This window comes from Tupaia chinensis, unplaced genomic scaffold, assembly GCF_000334495.1.
Source record: "Tupaia chinensis unplaced genomic scaffold, TupChi_1.0 Scaffold000333_1, whole genome shotgun sequence".
Lineage (NCBI taxonomy): Eukaryota > Metazoa > Chordata > Mammalia > Scandentia > Tupaiidae > Tupaia > Tupaia belangeri.
This window is the reverse complement of record NW_006159827.1, coordinates 800,702-813,851: the sequence shown is the minus strand read 5'-3', so window position 1 is coordinate 813,851 and position 13,150 is coordinate 800,702. Positions and strand designations below refer to the sequence as shown.

Genomic DNA, 13,150 nt, shown 5'->3' with positions numbered 1-13,150 from the left:
CGCGCAGTGCCTTCCCCCCCCTGTTGTCCGGGGGAGTGGCGGGTCTTACACCCCTGCCCAAGCCCCCCCCTGCCAGTGGCAGGAACGCAATCACGGCCTCCTCTCGGGGCTGTTTACCACGTCCCTCGCTCTCTGTCAGCCAAGCCCTGTAACCTTCTCGGCCACACTGCAAGGCCAGGCACCGCTATCAGTGCCATCTGAGAGGAGGAAATGGAGTGCAGAGCACTGATGGAACTCTTCCAAGGCCACGGGACTAGGGGTGGCCAAGACAGGGCCACCTGACTGCACAGCGGAGCTCCTGGTACCCCATAACATCCCCAAGTCCCCGAACTGCCCACCTCCCTCATTCGTTCCTTCGCTTCCCCCATCCATGCCTCACTCGACTAAGACGTTGTGCTCCAGTCACTCCCGTGCTGGGCTCGGAGCCTCGGAGACACCTGTGAGGTGCCCTGCCCCAGTTGCATCCCAGTGGGAGGGCTGAGGCGGAAGGCACCCTGTTCCCCGACCAGGAACTGCCCAAGTACACGTTCCCTGGGGCAGAGGCCAGTAAGAGAGCTGCTTTCCAACTGGCAGCCAGCAGAGCTCAGGAGGCAGCGGCAGAGGGGAGGCCGGGCGGACCCTGACGTTTCCTGCAGGGGTGAGCCCGCCAGCACACTGATACCCTGACGTCCCTGGTTGGGCCTCAGTTTTCCTGTCTGTAAAGCAAAGACATTAGACTACTAAAGGGCAGACAATGGCGCACAGAGGCCAAAATGCAGCCCATGGACATATTTTGCTTGGGCATTTGCAGAGTATGTGGGCTTTTTTTTTTTTTTTCGAGAGGTTTTTGCTATAAGGCGCGTGCGCTCGCCAAAGAGACAGACAGAGACAGAGAGACAGAAAGTGAGAAATCACCCCCCAAGGGGGATGGCCACTCCTCAATCCCTTCTCCTCCATTCTCCTCTCGGGATCTTGGGCACGCACGCACACGCGCCCCGTGAGAATTTAACCCACCAGGTCTGGGACTTGAGCCGTGGCCGACTACATGGGAGTCCAGGGACATAGCCATTACGCTAACTGCTGGTCCCAGAGTGTGTGTGTTTTTAAAAGTAACCTTCCAGTTTTATTATTTTTAAATGTATTTCATTTCATTAATTATTATTATTTTTAAAAATTTACTATAGGGCACATGTACTCACTAGAGAGAGAGAGAGAGGGAGGGAGGGAAGGAGGGAGGGAGGGAGAAAGTGAGAAAGCAAGCCACCAGGTCCGAGGACGAACTGCGGTCATCCACGTGGGAGTCTAGCGCCTTAACCACCGCACCACCTGCTGCATGTCCCTTTGCTTTTAGAACAGTTTTACATTTACAAAGAAATTGAGGCTGTGGTACAGTATAGAGCTCCTGTCCACCCCACACATACTTTTCCCAATTACCAACGTCCTACCGTGAGTACGACACGTTTCTCACAATTAGCAAATCCATAGTGACACGCCGGCACTAACTAAAGCCCAGACTTGGTGAGAATGTTCTTGGTTTTCCTCTAATGTCCTTTTCCTCTCCCGTGATCCTGTCCACATTCTGTTTAGCTGGCCTGTCTCCTTGGGCTCTTCCTGGCTGTGACAGTTTTGTGGAGTGACTTTTTAAAACATTCCATTTGAATCCCACAGAAGCAGCAGGTTTGAGCTACTCACAATGTTCTGTTGACTCTGATCCGTCTGCTGGGCCCACAGCTGAAAACACGGGAGAAGTCAGGTGCTCCCTTTAAGACCAGGCCACGCGTCCCACTCGAGCACACATATACCAAGTCTCAGTAAAAAGCACCCCGACGACTCTCCAAGTTGCCCTAGTCCCTAGCACGCCCTACCACGCTCCAATCAGACTCGCATTTTGTGTGTCACCTGGTTGGGACCTATCATCCCTCATCGCCCTACCACGCTCCAATCAGACTCGCATTTCATGTGTCACCTGGTTGGGACCTGTCATCCCTCACGGTGGGTAGAAAAACCTCTGCTGGCTTGCTCATCTGTAAAGTGGGTATAATATTTTCTCCTAATAAGCCTACAGGGAAGATGAACGGAGTCAAGGAATATAACGGTCAGCACATGGCCTGGTACATAGCCTGGGTTCAATAAGTGGCAAGCATTATTATTGCCCGTGTAATATCTGCATTATTAAATAGGTACATACTTCTTTCTCTTTAAAGCAAACCCCACCCCTCCTTCCTCTCCCAGCCTCTCTGCCAGGAAAGGCAGAGGGTGGAAGATTCGGAGAGAGCCTGCAGAGATGGCTCGTACCTGTTAATTGAACTAGAAGACCCCCTGGCAATGGCCCCCCAGACCCGTCTAAGCCTGGGGAAGCTTTGGTAGACATTGGGGTCCCATCTCTCTCTTCTTAAAGAGCCTCTTGAGGGGTGCGAGGAGCTCTGTACCTCTCAGATATCTTTACCTTCTCCCTAAGGGGCTCCCCCTGGCCAAGGATCCGAAGGTTTCTCCTTATACAGCGGCCCCAAGGCAGGTCTTGTTGTCTCCCCTTCAGGAAAAAATGGGGCCAGGCCTCGAGAACTTGTCTGAGTCTTCCCAAGTATAATACATGAAAACACAGGATTCGAGCCCTGGCCTGACTCTGTATGAGACCATCGCCGCGTTGTCTGCTCTGGGAAGCAGGCAGGTGGCCTCGAGGGTCTGTCTACTTCCTGTCCAGTGCTGACTGTGCTGTCTCTGAAGGCGTCTCTGGTCTCATGGGCCAGGGAGAAGGGGGTGGTGGTGATGCTCAGGCTAACACCTGTGCTCGGGGCGACATCTGTTACTTGCTCTTCACAACAGCCCCATGGGGTACGGAGGTGACCACCACCCATTTTACGAGGTAGGAAGGCGAGGCACGGAGTCGACATTCCCAGGGCCACGCAGTAGCAGGATTGGAACCTGGGCCGTCCGGCTCCGGAGCTCACCCTCCTGCCCACTTGTACAGCTCTCAGGAAGAGAGCTCCTGCCGATCTGGGTGAGGGCAGAAACTGTTCCCTGGCAGGGCGCCTCGGAATTCCCAAAGGGCTCATCGGGGCCAGGCCTCACCCTCCACCCACGTTCCCAGCTGGGACCCAATTGCGGGTCCTTCCCAGGGCGAAGTGTTTCCATCTTAGCAATACCCCATGCCAGAGACCGGTGCTCCCGAGGGCAGCCAGCCCGGGCCTCTGGCAGTACCCAGTGAACCCAGCCTCCCGTTACCTGGGCTGAAGATGGTGTCAACTCTCCCGGTGTCCCCGCCAGATCCCAGGCCAAGGACACAAAGCCCCACTCTGGCCACCGGGCTTCACAGCGATGGCCGTTGTAGACTACAGCGGATGGCCACACCTGCACAGCCCTGGATCCCTTTCAGGCTAGGTGGGGAGGGGCGGGAGCGTGGCTGGCCTCGGGCCGTGGGCCATGCAGGGTAAGGCCGCCTTCCCTGCCAAATGCAATGTGGGAGGTCAACATTGCTCCCTGCCCTGGGCTTCCTCCTGGGCCGCCATTCACTTGGGCATGAGGCTTCCGATCCTATCAGCAGCACCTGGCTTCGGCCCTGGCTACCTGGAAGTTCTGTTCTGAGGACAAGCTGTACAACTAGCTGGAGAAGAGTGGCCCTGGGGACCCAAGGAAACGGTGGTGGCCGCGGAGCGTGCATCTAGCCCAACCCAAAAGGGAGGCTGCCAACAAAACAGGTCACGTGGGTATGAATGGCTGGGGAGAAGCCAGGCCAGGAAGAGTGAGGGAGAGCCTGGGTCAAATAGCCCGGAATTTCACCTCCTCCAGGAAGCCTCTCTGGATTAAGGAGAAAAACAGTAACAGAGTCTCCTTCCCATTGCATTTCTTGGCCCTGTGTCTGACAGTCTCCCCACATACAGAGAGCAGGAAGAAACCATTTGCTCTCTTCCAACATCCCTGGAGAAGGAGCATTTCCATGTGAGTGAGTTTCCCACCTACTATAACCTTCCCTTCTGCATGCTGATGTTCGTTTTTATTTTAAATATTTTAGGTATAAGAAACTTGCCCTGACTATTTTTTTTTTTCACTCTTAAATGAACTGATATTTTGCTAATCACAACTCTATCCGGCAAATTACAGAACATCTACGCAGCAAACATATTATTTAGTCAACCTAGCAGCTTCCCAGCCTTCTACTTTTTAAAATACGGTTTATGCAGTCTTCCTTGTTGAACAAAGACAGTCCAGGGACCATCCCGGCGGTCCTTGGCGAGATGATTACAGGGCGGCGAGGTTGCTCTGCGGCGCGGGGGGTCGGGGCACGTTTACGTCTGTTGCTCCTTCACTAACAGCCGAGAGGGCTGACCGCGATGTATTTTCATAACCTTTCTGTCTCTGCTCTTGACTTCAACTCTGCCGACTCCCCAGGCCTGTAGTGTGGGTTTGTTTCCAGCAGCCAACTCCCCAGCTGGGACCTCGCCACGTAACCCCCCCGGCAGCCTCCTAGCGCTTCCTTTATTTCACTTCCAGTGCGGAGCACTGACTGCACACCAGGGACCAGGGACCCGGAGGTGAGGGAGCCTTAGCCTCTGGCCTCCGGTGGGGAGAGAGGATCATGAAGACGCTGTCATGGACCTGTGTGCTCAGAGAGGTTCATCACTTCCTCTGGGTCACCCCGCTAGGGAGGAGCGGGGTATGGATTCGAGGTCAGCCCTATTTAAGTCGATAGCCCAAGCTCTCTGTGTGGTCCTGTTCTTCCTGGGGAGGGTTAGTCCTAGTGTGACAGGTAATGACATAAACGGCCCCGAGAACACAGGAGGAGGGGCCAGGTGGTGGCACAGTGATAAATTGTGATGATCTGGGAGGCAATCCCTCAAAGGAAGGTTCCCGGTTCAAATCTGGAGCCTTCCCTGAGTCTCCCAGCACACATGTGCCCACTATCTGGGGGTGGTTGAAAGGTGGGGGGGGGTCGATCACAGGGTTGAGACCCTCTCTGTCTCACTCTCTTCCACTTGTGAAAGAAATGAATGAACTTGAAACACACGCAGACACGATCTGATACATTCTGCCTTGAAGGTATTTCAGAAGTGCCACCGGGACACAGAGACTGGGGCAATGAGTTTTCAGGGGGAGGGACACTGTGACGTTTGCAGGGAAGCAGGGTGAGGAGACCCAAGCGCCATCTTTTGCCCTTCAGCCTAAGCCACCAGGTACCTCCAGCCATTGGCCTGGGTCTGGAGTAGGAGTCACAGTGGCCAGGGAGGTGTGTGGGGTTGTCCGCACATCAAGGCCCGGGCAGGAAGTACGTCACCCCTGCTCTTTGCCACACCTTGGAGAGCGAGCTCTGGTCCCGGAATAAACCAGAAAGATGATGCAGAGACCAGACAAGGATCGGTGGGGCCCAGGAGGCGGTCTGAGGTCCTTCCTGACCATAAGGTCCTCCATGGCTTCTTCTCGGCCTCGTAAGGCCCCTGCTTAGGCTCCCACTGACTCTGAGGGGGATGCTCAGCCCCAGGCAGGCTGAGAGTGAGACCCGAGGAAGCTCAGCCATGCCTGGGAGCCCACCTGCCTCTGCGCCCCGGGGCCTTGGCCCGGCACATACCCCTGACCATTTACTCAGCTCGGTTACCTCACCAGTCCCATGGAAGCCCCGGAGGGAGGGATGCTGTGCCCACTCTTCAGATGGGCACACTGAGGCCCGGAGAGGGAGCCCACAGCGAGCGGCTGGTCTGTCCAGGTCTGAGCACTGTGCTCGCCCACCAGAGCGGAAGCAGAGAAGTGCGGGGAACGGCCCAGGGGGCAGGGACCCCACTGAGTCAGGATGCATGAAGTCAGGCTCAGCCTGTCTGAACGATGCTGCAGCCCAGGGACGGGGGCACCGCAATGCCCCTTCAGACCTACTGGGCCAAGACTTGGGAGCGGGCAGGGGCGGTGGCCGTGGGGCCTACAGGAGCGTTTTCTGCTCTCATGACAACCTGCGACGTGATTGTCACAGGTCTGTTCTTCACCAAGGAGTGGAGACGGGAGGCCGCATGCCTGAGGTCACCGGGCAGAGCCACACTGGAACTTCGAGTTCATTCTCCGGCCACTGTGCCGTGGGCCCACTCCATGAAGACAGATGGCGTGTTTTGCTCTGTCCTCACCTGGTGCAGAATCCCCTCAGAGGTGGTGAGGTTGGCCCTCACCCCAGGACAGAAATCGCAGAGGAAGGAGGGGCTCGGAGGCACCCCGAGCCCACCATCGGTGTACTCGCTGTCTCCGTTAAGCACTTCCGTCCCCTGCAGCTCTGCTTTGGAAACATAAATGTCCCTGAGGCATTTACCCTCCGGTCCCCACTCCGGAAGAGCCATTCTGCCCTCTGGGCTTCGGTCTGGGCCAGCTGAGTGAGTGATCCACCTGACTGGACAAGCACGGCTGGGCTGACTAGGAGACCTGGCCCATACTAGGTGCCAGGGGAGGGGGTGCCTGCTAAGACGCCCTCGCTCCAACACTCCAGACAGGCTTGGGGATGGGCAGGCAGTGTCTGGTCTGGCAGCTGCAGGTCCTGACACCGCAGCCCAGGTGGTCACTGGGCTCCAGGGGGGCAGGACGGGGAGCTTGTCAAAGACAGGGAGAAGAAGGTTTATGGCCCAAGGAGGGCGATGTGGAGATCTCTGGATGACTGGCCACTGGGTCAGAGGCTCTGGGCACCTTGCCATGGCACCCTGAGGCATAAGGGGGAAGAGAGAGGAGCGGGTGTCCTGGGCAGAGCAGTCCCACCATGGCCTCTGGGGGTGGTGGTCGCTCTCTCTGCCCAGCGAGACCCCAAGCTCCCTGGAGGCTGCTCCCAAGAGCCACACAGAGCTGGCTGGAACCCCCCTGGCCCAACTTCATCCTTTGCAGGGGAGGACACGGGAGGCCAGAGAGTGGAGAAGGACTGGCTGTGTGTGCCAACCCCCGAACAAGGCCCTTCCCAGATACATCCTCTGTGCATGGAGAGAGGGAGGCTTGGACGGCGATGAGACTTGCCTCGGGCCCCAGAGCTCAGACCAAGATGGGAGCACAGGGATTTGAACCCAGCACAGATGTGCCCTGTCTAGTCTGGGGTGCTCCGACCAGCCACAGGCCTCGTTCTTAGCAGCGAGTGCTGTGGCATGGCCAGTCCTGGAGCTGGCCTTAGAGTAGGGACCCAGATTCCTGGCTCTTGGTGTAAGCGGCGCGGGGTGGAGGGGGCTTGTTTTACTCCCCCAGATCCCTGAGATGAGGGGAGGGAATGGGGAGCTGGCAAGAAGGGGGGTTCTACCACTGACCCCTCACCTCCCTGGAACCTCTGCCAAGCAGGGGTGATAGGGAGCGACAGGCTCGGGTTCCCCTGCAGGTCTTACCTTCTTGTGTGGAGACCCAGGGTAGGCGGAGACCCCAGTGCGGGCCCTCACCCAGAGCAGGCCTATGACTGGGCAGAGGGGATGGGGCACTTCCCTGGTCTTCAGAGCACCCCGGAGAAAAGGCGTTTCCACTCCAGGGAAAAGCAGACAGGAAGTCCCTGTCCCTCACCGTTTGAAGACCAAGACTGGAAGGGGTCCTGGTAGTCCCAGCACCCACCTGTCCAGGAGCAGCTAAGTGCACACCCACTTCCTGCCTCTGCTAACCCTGAGAGCTGAGAACCTGCATTCCCAGAGCTCACTGCACAACCATGCCAAGAGAGGGCTTGGGCTCACCGCCACTGGTTCTTCCATAGGACGCCGCCCCAAGAAGCCTGGCCCGGAGTCTGTTCAGGTCAAGAGTTTCTAGAAATCTCCTGGAGGCTAAGACATCGGTGATTTTGAGAAGGTTGTTACTCTTTTGGAAAATGGTGTAAAATACTCACAATCTATTTGAGAAATCAAATGGGAATGAGCTGGTGGTCTATCCAGAATCAGCTTTAGTTATGGTGGTATTGTGGGTTAGCTGTGTTCCCCCGAAGGAGACATAACTCCAACCCCCAGCACCCCAGAATGGGACCTTATTAGGGAGTAGGCTCTTTACAGAGGTAATTGAGTTAAAACGAGGCCCTAACCTGATATGATTTGGTGCCTTATCAAAATGGGAAATTTGAACACAGAGAGACACACACAGAGGGACCTTGAGCGAAGGGAGAGATTACAGTATCGCACCTACAAGCTAAGGAGCCACGGTCGCAGCACACCACAGACACTGGGAGAGAGGGGAGGAACAGCTCCTCCCTCACAGATCTCCAAAAGCATGAACCTACCGACACCACCATCTTGGACTTCTGGTCTCCAGAACCGTGTGACAATACAACTCTGATCTCCGAGCCTGCCAGCACGTGGGCCAGTGCTCTGACATAAGAACAGAGATGGTAAATCTCCTTTCCCAGTGCTGGGTCAGTTGAAAGACTGACAAGGTCCCAGAGAAGAGTGGCCTAGAGTCTTCACAATGAAAGGCAATTTCTCCCATGGGAGACCACCAGAAAAAAACACAATGGGCTGAGCAACCCCTGCTATTCCAGGGTCCGTGCTAGGCACATGTTTTCTGGCTCATTTAATCCTGCCAACGCACTCAAGAGGAAGGGCTTACAACTCGAATTTAGAGACTATAAAATGAGGAGGGGATACACTTAAATGACTTGCCCAGGATGGCACCACTGAGACCTGCCCTGTAGGGGGGAGTTCTGCAGTGGAGCTGTCCCATCACACCACGCCGCCTCCCCCAGCTGACACTACTGAATAGCTCTCCCTCACCCACAAGCTGTCACCAGGGCCTTGGGGTGTTAACTCAACCTCTTTGCTTTGTGTCCCCTGGATTTCAGACTCTGGGGAGATCTGACCAGGGCTCCTATTTTCCTTGATTCTCTCACCAAGAAAACAGGATTGCAAAGACATAGTCCAACCTTCTGGAAGGATGAGCTGTGTAGGAATCCCTGAGCACAAGGCAAGTCCTCATCTGAGCAAGCTGTCACCTGTTCCAAAGCACTTTCTCATGCACTGCGTCCACAGTGTTGCCTCGCTAATGGGGATTTCTATCCACAGTTTAAAGAGGGAAGACTTTTATAAACTGGCGTCGGCTGTGACCTCCTCACACGTTGCTCTGCCATGGGAACTCTGCCAGTGGCACTTACTTATGAGGAAGAATGCCTGTCATTTTTATTTGAAAGGGGTTTCTACTACAGATGTTCTGGGTGTTCTGGCACAGACTCGGAGTCAAACAAGTTCCATAAACGTTTTCTGATTCAATTAACCTCTCTTGTTTTGTTTTCTCTTGAGATGCTCCTGCTGGCGAAGACAGGGATGGGATTTCCTGAGCATCTCTTTGAGGAGCTGACGTCTCTCCACTCAGGCTGACTTGTCTTGGGATTATCTCGGCCGCAGCAGGGTCAGGCTCTGGGAGGCTCTTCTGTTTTGACCTATGGAGGTCAGAGGAGCCTTCGTGGGGACAGTTCAGTTCTTCATGGCCATCCAGGGCTTGATCACGCCTGGCCCGGGAGGATGCTCCGTGTACTGTAGAGCAGCTGGTGGCTTTGACCCCACACTTGGAAATGCGGGGCCATGCAGGGTGGTGGGTCCTGACAGATGCTGCCTCCTCCACTTTGGCTGCATTATCAGACCACCTGGGTTCAACTCCCAACGAGGGCAAGTGAATTAACACCTCGTGCTTCAGTTTCTTCTTTTGTAAAACGGGGACCGTGATCATGCCTGGACATAGCACTTGCTACAGGCCAGGCCCCATTCTAAGCCATGACAGCATGGTTAATATTTTTAAAGCACTTAGAAGGGGGCCTGGCCTGTAGTAAGTGCTGTGTCCAGGGGTTGACAATGATTATTGTGACCATCAGCCACCAGGGATCGAAGGCTGTTTGTGTGGAGTCCTGCAGACAAGGCTCAAATCCCCCCTTTGTGACTGCCTGGCTGAGCGACCCTTGGCATTTGATGTAACTGCTCTTGTCCCTCTTCTGGGGAACGGGGATGATATGACTACATATGTAGTGGACTGGCGGCGAGGGTGCCCGTCTGCTCACAGCGGAGGCTCAGTAACCCCTAGGTGCTAATATTATTACTGAGATCGGTGTGACTTGATTGCAACTGGTGGTCAGGCCAGACCCGCAGCAGCTGCCCTAGGAGAAACTTAGGGTCACCTTGAACAGAGCACTTCTGAAGCTAGAAGGTGACTATTTGGGGCCAGGCAGCCTCTCCTGTGCCCTCACTGTCCACTCCCCCAGCACCCCAGGCCTTGCAGCGTGATCCAACTCATCCCTCACCCTTGCCCTCTCCCTGCTGCAGGGGAATGTTTCTTCACAATCATCTGCTCTCTAGACCCGTCCAGTCTGGTAGCCTGGCCTCTGCATGCAGATCACAATGCAAACTGCACACAGAGGCCCTCTATGCCCGGCCTGCACAAGCCCATGAGTGCTCCTCTGCCCACTGGACCTACCCGGGTCCTGCACAGCCCTCTCCTGCCCCACCGAGGACAGGGGTCTCTTGTCCTATTCTCAAGGGCACCCCAGGGGTGAGTAAAAGGACAGTGGAGACTGCAGAGAGAGGCTCTCAGTACACACCTGTAAGCAAAGAAACAGGTGGCCAGGCCCCGGTTTCGGGCCTCCCTTACAAGATCATGGGAGTCTTTATTATGTAACAAACAGGTTGAACCTCACGGTGGTTGCCAACTACGGGCATGGAAGCCTTTCTACCGTCTCGAGGAGGAGAAGGAAGGTGTCACGTCCCCCACGGATAACTCAGAGATGGCTGTCCTCCACCTCCTGCCCCACCCACGCCTGTCAAAGCTGATGGGTTCAGATGCCCGTGTTTCTGTTCTATACTATCGGTCGTTTTAATATTCAAGAGACGGCATTAAATAAATATGTGAGCAATTATGTAATGTGTTTAGAAACAATCTGGTGAGTCCCAAAGTGCTTGGGCAAGAAACCAAACTTCAATGAAGCAAAATATCTGGGTGATCGCTGCAGGTGGAGGAGAGAGGCGTGGAGCCAGCCCACTTGTCTGTTCCCCCGAGCAGGGTCTGGGGCTGCTCCTCTTCCTCAGGGTGGGCAGGCCCCAGAGGTAGCAGGAGACCAACTATATTGGCACGGTCAGAACCTCAGAGCTGCATCCCGGCTGCAAAGCTGCTTCTCTCTGGGTCTGTCTCCTCTGTGAAAAGGGCTACTTAATTGCAGGGCGGAGGAGATGATGGCTCTGGGCTCTGGCTTAGAGAACTTCTTTTTTTCTGGGGGACGAGGTTTTTTGCTCTTGCAAGGGCATGTGTACTTGCCAAAAGACAGAGAGAGACAGAGAGACAGAAAGCAAGAAATCACTCCCCAGGGGGATGGCCAAGCTGCAATCTCTTCTCCTCCACTCTCCTCCTGGGATCTTGGATACATACGCACCCACACCTGGCATAATTTTCAAGCCACTGGGTCCAGGACTTGAACTGTAGTCAGCCATGTGGAAGTTTAGTGACGTCACCAGTATGCCATTTGCTGGTCCCAGTCCTCCCCACCCCCCAAAGTTCTTGTCTTTGAGAGTTTTGCTACAGAGAGCATATGCTTGCCATACAGACAGACAGACAGAAAGCGAGCTATCATTGCCAAGGGAATGGCCACAATACAATCCCTTTTCCTCCATTTTCCCCTATGAATCTTGGGCATGCACGCACACGCACCTGGCATGAGTTTTAAGCTGGCAGGTCCGGGACTCAAACTGCGGTCAACTGTGTGGGAGTCCAGCCATGTAACCACGATGCCATCTGCTGGTCCCGAGCCCCCGAGTTAATGACCACCCATCATACACTGCTCCCCAGCTGCACTGTCCTCTCTTCGGCCTGAGCACTGGCCCAGCGAGCCCTCCTGGCCACCCAGCCCTGAGGCTCCGTGCACAGCCCAGAAGGTCGAAGAACGAACCCAGGCCAGGTGAGGTTGCCGGCCCTTCATGTGCCACCAGGTTGTCCTCCCTGAGCAGAGGCAGCGTCAGATCTGCTTGGGCTCCCCAGTGCCAGTGACCGGATGGGGCAGACCCTGGACTCACAACTACCCACAGTGGGAGGAGATACAGCCTTCCTCTTCCATGGTCTACACCACACTTCCAATTCCAATGCAAGAGGCCATCCGTGGATTTCCTCAAACCAGCTCCCGACAGGACCGCGGAGGGACGGTAATTGCTTGGCAGCACTGCCCCCCTGCTCAGCGACCCTCCATTCACACCCCAAACCCTTGCCTTGCAACACAACCCCCATCTCCAACTCACCCCTCCACGTCTTCTGGTTAAATGAGAGATGTCAGGGTGTGGAAAATGTGGCCCATGACTCGCTGGCTCTGGGTGATGAAGTTCAGCTCTGTAAAAGGGAGAGAAGGCTTTGGTTAGGGTGGGTGCCTCGATGTGACCCCAGTCAGGGAGGAGTGTCCTCGTGGCCAGGTCTGGGTGAGCACAGAGATGAAGAGAGGACATGCCCACTCTCCTGCCTGCCTCTTGGGCAGCTCCAGCCACGCGGGCACCCAGCCCCTGGCTTGTACCTTGAGACAGCCTACTGGGGTGGGGCGGGGGGAGCCGCCACTCCTTCCAGGCCCAAGCGCAGCTCGGGGTAGCAAGGTCACCTGAAGGCAGGGGTCAGGGTGGGCTCTCCCTGCCATAGCAGGCCGAGTGGCGGAGCCCCAGGTGTGCTCTGCAGAGCCCGAGACCCCCTCTCTGGACGAGTGAGCCTCTGTTTCCCCCTGTGTAGGCTACAGACTAAACCACGGCCCGGGGTTTCTGTGCAGAGTCCCTACATAGAGCATGGCTCTGTTCTGGGGCTCTTGGCAGTGTTCAATGCACAGCAGAAGAAGTCAACTGGGCCTTACGCATCTCATCGTCAGCCTTCTTTGGTCTGCCTGTCAGTCCGTGTTTCTGTCCATCCACTTATCCATCCATCCATCCATCCATCCATCCATCCATCCGTAACTTTTTATTTTGAAATAGTTATTGATTCAAAGTAAGTTGCGAAGAAATGTACAGGGAGGTCCCACACACCTCCCCCGGCCTCCCCCAAAGCCCCACAATTGCAGTGCATGGTCTAAACCAGACGGGCAATGTTGCCAGAGCCCAAGCTGCTTATTCCAACTCCACCAGGTTTATTCGGTCCTTGGGAAATTTATGATTTTTAAAAAACTCCATTTGTTCTTTCTTTCTTTATTCTTTTTTTTGAGAGTTTTTTTTTTTTGTTTTGTTTTTTTTTTTTTTTTTTTTTTCGTCTTGTGGCCCTCGTCGTCACA

General features: G+C 55.3%; 1 protein-coding gene across 2 annotated transcripts in view; it reads right to left on the bottom strand.

The window, feature by feature from the left end:
* The window catches only part of ATP2B2 (ATPase plasma membrane Ca2+ transporting 2), a 354,796-nt gene that overhangs the window by 251,574 nt on the left and 90,072 nt on the right, over positions 1-13,150 (bottom strand). For both annotated transcript variants that reach the window (XM_006151983.3, XM_006151984.3), the window contains exon 2: positions 12,150-12,237. The gene's annotated coding sequence lies outside the window, so the exon portion shown is untranslated. The remainder of the gene's footprint in view (positions 1-12,149; positions 12,238-13,150) is intronic.